This window comes from Bidens hawaiensis, unplaced genomic scaffold (assembly GCF_021521415.1).
Source record: "Bidens hawaiensis isolate Kalapana, Puna unplaced genomic scaffold, B.hawaiensis_p1.1 tig00011225_1, whole genome shotgun sequence".
In the NCBI taxonomy this organism is placed as follows: domain Eukaryota; kingdom Viridiplantae; phylum Streptophyta; class Magnoliopsida; order Asterales; family Asteraceae; genus Bidens; species Bidens hawaiensis.
In genome coordinates, this window is record NW_027491871.1 from 603,215 (window position 1) to 609,536 (window position 6,322).

Sequence of the window (6,322 nt, forward strand, 5' to 3'; positions counted from 1 at the left end):
AGAAGGATGGGATGTTCATTCATCAAACAAAATATGTTCATGATGTCCTCAAGCGTTTCAAGATGGAGGACTCTTCTCCATTGACACTCCAATTTGCGTCAACCACAAGTTGGGAGCTGAAATAGACGGTGACGCAGATGTGGACCCAACTCAGTATCGGGCTATAATAGGTTCTTTGATGTATTTAACTGCTTCTAGGCCTGATATAATGTTTGCTGTTTGTCTTTGTGCTCATTTTCAGGCAAACCCAAAGGAATCTCACATGAAGGGTGTCAAGAGGATTTTGCGGTATCTTAAAGGCAAGCCGAAGCTAGGGTTGTGGTACCCAAAGGGAGGAGACGTGGAACTGGTTGCGTATACGGATTCTGACTATGGAGGATGCAATCAGAGTCGGAAGTCGACAACAGGAGGATGTCAGTTTCTCGGTGGAAGATTAGTTTCCTGGCAGTGCAAGAAACAGACATCAGTCGCAATCTCTACGTGCGAAGCTGAATATATGGCAGCATCCAACTGCTGCTCACAGGTTTTGTGGATTCAGCAACAATTGCGCGACTATGGTCTGAATTTCTTACTCACTCCTATTTTAATTGATAACACTGCTGCCATCTCAGTAATTAACAATCCCGTGAAACATAGTAAAACTAAACATATTGACATTCGTCATCATTTCATACGGGATTGTGCTGAGAAGAAACTGATTAAGGTCGAAAAGGTCGATACGCTAGAAAATTTCGCTGATTTATTTACAAAAGCGTTTGATAAATCCAGATTTCAAAACCTAATTGAGCTAAACGGGATGATCAATCCCGAGTAACCATTTTTTTTTTTGTAAAAAAAAAAAACATTACTATTGCTTAAAATTAGTCGGTTACCTCAGTTTGATGGACATATCCTCGGATATGTTTTGGTCCTTGTTTCTACTTGTAGAGAATGAGGGTCGCCATTAACCAGATGACTGAAAGTGACCGGGGCGGTTATGATGTGTTTTCTTTCTGTCGCTGAAAATTAGTCGGTCATACTTAGTTAGAAGGACACATACTTGTATGTGGTCGGTCCAGTTGATCCATTGGATCTTCAGGATTGCCGTTTACCTGAAGACTTTGACGTGATGGGGGCGATTGAAGTGAAAATTTTTTTTAGGGAAATGAAATTACTTTTCAAGTCTGTTACTTCGTAAGAAGTTAGTTAGCTATGTTAAACGGAAAATTGATCCAACCATGGAAAATGATAGATATACTAACTTTGTGTGCTTAACTAGTGAAGTTATTAGGCTTAAAAGGCTTTAGGACAGTCATTGTATGTCATGGTAACTTTTTATGGTGCGTAAAAGTAGATGTGATACAAATTAAATTTTACTTGATTTTATGTGGAAACTCCTTAAGAGTTTTGCGTGTCTTCATGTATCTCTTTCCGAATGATAGGCAGAAAAGTGATTACCCAGTCATACACGAGCCCGTAAGTGTTCTGATTCCCGTTAAGAAGGCGTTTCAAGACACTGCAGTGATCCAGATTCGGGACTTGCAGTTGTTTATTACTCTGAAGTCTATAAGTATGTTTGTAAAAAAAAAAAAAAAAAAAAAAAAAAAAAAAAAAAACGGGAAATTTATTTAGTACCTATGAGTTATTGTAACATTCGAGAGTTCAAGACTTCACAATCATTGAGAAAGAAAGAAGAACGGGAAACAGATCAAGAATATTTACAAGTTAATCAGCCACTATGGGTTGAAGTCAATTCGGGGTGACTTGGGGAAAGCCAAATACGCTTTGAGGATAGATTGGAGGCATCAATATTTCTGAGTTGTTGCCCACTTAAATTTTAAGGATTAATTGAACCTAACTCGTATCACAGAAACGATGAAAACCATCTTAAGTATATTACTTGCTTACAACCTGTCTCTATATGTTATAATACAGCTAAACACGAATCTATGTGACAGTCACGTAGTTAGTATGATTCCTGTTCGGATCTTTTCTAAAACGTAGCAGTCCCTATCGAGACTGAAATTTGATCCCTTATACTTTATATTTTTTTCATTTTTGTACTTAGATAGCTTTATGATTTTTAACTGGTTACTTAGAATTGATCATGTTATTTATTTCTTAAAGGACAACTGTTAAAATCTTAAGGGTAAATTTTTGAAATTTTAGGCGATGTTGTTGAATTGGCGAAGTTGTGAATAACTTCGCCTAGGCGAAGTTATCCGTAACTTCGCCTGTATAACTCCGCCTCTATATAAGGATGTTCAAAGGTCACACTATTCACAGAAAATCAAGCGAACTTATCTGAAAATTTCCGGCGAAGATATATATATTCCGGCGAACTTGTTTCGTTTCCGTTTTCGATCTTTTTCTCAGTTTTGTTCATAGATTCGAGGTGGGTGTTATCGATTAATCGTATATCCATCGACAGTGATGCTTTTCATAGGTCGTTTTGAACGGTTTCGTGACCTCGGTCCGGTGACCTTTCAAAACCGAGATTTAAAAGCTTGTATTACGTGTTCATGGACAAACTGTTCGTCCACATAACCTTAATACCAAGTGTTTTTGAGTTCTTCATCGTCAAACCTTTGCCGAAACATCGGATTTCGACTGTTAGAATCTTAACAGTCGCCGATTCAGTTCAGGCGAAGTTAGGGTTTCGGCGAAGTTATCCTCAACTTCGTCTGACGATTAATTTCGCCTGAGGCGAAGTTATCCACAACTTCGCCTAAGGCTTAATTTCGCCTAACCCTTATCTTCGCCTGAGGCGATGTTGTGAAGAGGCGAAGTTATCACTAACTTCGCCCAGAACATTTTACTTAAAATTAATTAGACGAACTTAAAGATGAAGCGAAGTTGTTCCCAACTTCGCCTCACTTTTAACTTCGCCTATACAATTTTGATCACAACTTCGCTCCTGGTAATCAAGCGAACTTGTGTATAACTTTAACGTTTATCTAACTTGGTTCGTTTAGTGCAGATATGGCTGCTGTTGGAGGTGCAGGTGATGACGGTGATGATCAAAGACAATTCTTTCCAGCCCATAACCAGTTCATAACACTTGACCCAGATGCAAAGGGCGTGGAGGATTATAGGGAGATAATTACTTTTCTCCTGCGCTCAACGATTTATCATGCAATAACGACTACCCTGCCTATTTCGCTGCCGAATATTGAAGACTTTTGGCAGACGGTAGAGTATGATTGCCGGGTTGAGCCCCCGGTTATGCGAGCCACCGTTAACGGTCAAGTCGTTCAGTTTTCTTCTGAACATATACGGGTGGCGTTGCAGTTTGGTGAAGAAACGAGGGATGACCCAACGGAGTTTGTTGCGCCATTCCATGATGGGGCGTTCCTCAGGATGGGATATTCGGGTCTCTTAGGAGACACTCGACGGAGGAAGGGATTCCTCTTAGATCAGTGGCGCTTCCTTATGCACGTCATGATCGTATGTATGTCAGGAAGGAAGGCTGGCACTGATGGAATGGGTGCGACAATGCAGTCTGCTATGACTACATTGACTTATAATAAAAGATATTCGTTCAGCCAGATGATCTTTTACGAGATCGACAGGCAACGAAGGGCTGTGGCGCGTGAGCGGTTTACAATGTATCCTCGATTCCTACAGATGATTTTCAATCATGTGGCTCCGACGCTGCCTCAACGACGTCCTATACGATACGTTGAAAGTGTGACAAAACGTATCTTTGCACAGTGTCGCACTTCCAGCGCACTAAGCAAGCCTGAGCTGCGTCCCAGGCATACTCCGCTCTTTGGGTATCTTATAAACCCGGAGTATGTGCCTGCGGCGGGGGACGAGTTCAGAGACCCAAGACCACAACAGGCGGCAGCACCCCAGGCTGTATCAGCTGCGCCTGCTGTATCTGCTGCTGTGACAGCTGCAGAGATTGATCTGGACGCCATGTTCGGCGGGCACGGAATGTTTGATATGGACAGAGTTGATCCTCAAGAGAATATTCAAGTCTCGGGTCCACAGGCTGATTTTGATGATGTCATGGAAGAGGCTAGACGAATGATGGTTACGCATGAGAGAACGGTTGGGAAACAGAAGAGAATTGTTGACGATGACGACGAGGACGATGATGAAGAAGAAGCTGTGCAGCTGGTAAGAAAGCGTTCACGTAGGGAAACGACAGGTATGGGTGTAGGAGCTGGAGAAACTTCACGGTTGGTACGTTTTGCTCCACCTGCCTTGTCTGGTATGTCCTTTGTTCCTACCTCTGTGCAGGTATTGATTACAAGCGCTACGGTTGTTCATGTAGTGGCTACATCATCGGCTGACATTCCACTGATCACAGCCGTCCAGACGTCGTCTCCAGAAATTGTGTCTCTACCACCTCAAACGCGTACTCCACCGGTGGTAGTAGCACGATTTGTCGAGTCTACGGTCACCACTTCTGCAGGGTTATCGGGTACGGTACCACCTGCGGAAACGCCCTCTTCTGACTCGGAACGGATAGCTTCACTAGAGCGGATTGTAGCTAAGCAATCAAAGACTATACAAAGCCTAGTGGAAGCAAATCAACTGCAGGCATCCCTCCTGGCTGAGCACGGGAAAATAATAGATGCCTTGAAGGTGTTCTTGGCATCTCAGGGGGAGATGAGCTGTAGAGGAGATGAGTTGAGGACCAAGCGCCGAAACGATCAAGACGATGATCCCAATGGACCGGAAGGTGCAGGTGGTGAGTTGCCAAGAACTTCTATAGCTCTTGGGGCTTCCACAGCTAAGGGGGAGTCTGCATCTGGTGATGATGTGGTAGCTGTTGGTGATGATGTTGAAGTTGTTGATGATATGATTGACGCGCTAAAAGAGATAGATGAAATGTTAGAGGAGGATGAGTTGATAGATGAAGATGATGTTCTGCCAATCGATGAGATTGAAAAGATTGGTGCAGAAATTGTTGTTGAGAATGTGGTGGAAGAAGGAGAAATTGTTGAAGAAAATGTAGAGCATGAGATCCCTGTGGTTGAACAGTAGACTATATGTGAAGATGCTGCGGTTGACAACACTGAGTGGGAAGAACAGCCAAATTGGAAGGAAGGCTGCGCTCAGTGGTTTGTAAAGACGAAGAAGCCTGCAGTACCAACGATGTTCAAGAAGTCATATAATATAAAGGGATATGCAGAATCAAAGTAGGGAATCATATGCTGGTTGTACGATGAAGAGTTGAAGTTATTTGTGATCAAACGTTACGACGGCATTCAATACTTCAAGAAGATGTTGAGATCCCTGAATACCTTACCGGAGTGTGAGGTGAAAAACTTAGCGAGACTGGGGCTGATAAACAGAAGTGATGATAATATGGCGAGAGTAATTGGGAAAATTGTTTGGAAGGAGGCCATTAGAGACAAAAAGTTTGAACTTCTGAAGCCTCAGAAAGGGAAGTTGGTAGAAGACAAAGATAGAGGGATGAGGGCAGACGGCAAACCATGGATGGTTATGAAGTATAAACCAGTCCGTCATTTAAAAGAAGTGCCGATGAAGGTGATGCCTAAGAACGTCTTGAAAGACTTGAAGTGGTGGTACGTGGATTGTGAAACTGCTGAAGCGGTCATGGAGGATGAAGATGAGCAAGAGATCATGAGAGTGTATGATCCTATGCACTTGGTCAATCTGTCTCAAGCTGACTTGCAGGTACTACATACTAAGAAGATTTTCTACATTCCTGCTTGGAAAGAGGAAGCTAAGAAGTACCAGAAGTTGGTTTCTGTATGTGTTAGACAGGGAGTGCATGCTTGAAGAGATGAAGAGAGAAGACGAAAGATTACAAGACTCAAGCGTTGAAGATCAAGATATGAAGCTACTGCTAAGGGGGAGTCTGTTGGTACATAAATGTCAGTAGTTCATAGTCTAGCGTTTGTAATCGAGTCTGTAATGTAATTTTGTTTTAGTTTATGATTTTGTATGTAAGCGAAGTTGTCAACAAGTTCGCTTAGGCGAACTTGTTGAACAAGCGAAGTTGTTGACAAGTTCGCCTAGGCGAACTTGTTCAACGAGCGAAGTTACAGACAACTTCGCCTGAGGCGAAGTTGTCGTGTATTTAAGTAACCTACGGGTTTACGTAGAAGGAGTTGGTCAGTGAGTGTTTTGTTTAGTCACGTGTATTTCAGTAAGTCAGTTGACGAGAGATCGAGTCTGTAATAGACGTGTTACAGGTTATAATATATAACGTGTTCGTTTGTATCGCGTGTGATTGTCTCACGTATTCTACGCTCGTAACTACCTGCGCAGGGATTCCGCACCTGCGTATATAGCGATATCCCGTGTAAGATCCGTCCAGGAACCTACACAATTTTGTTCGAATGGTTTGGTATATCTAAAT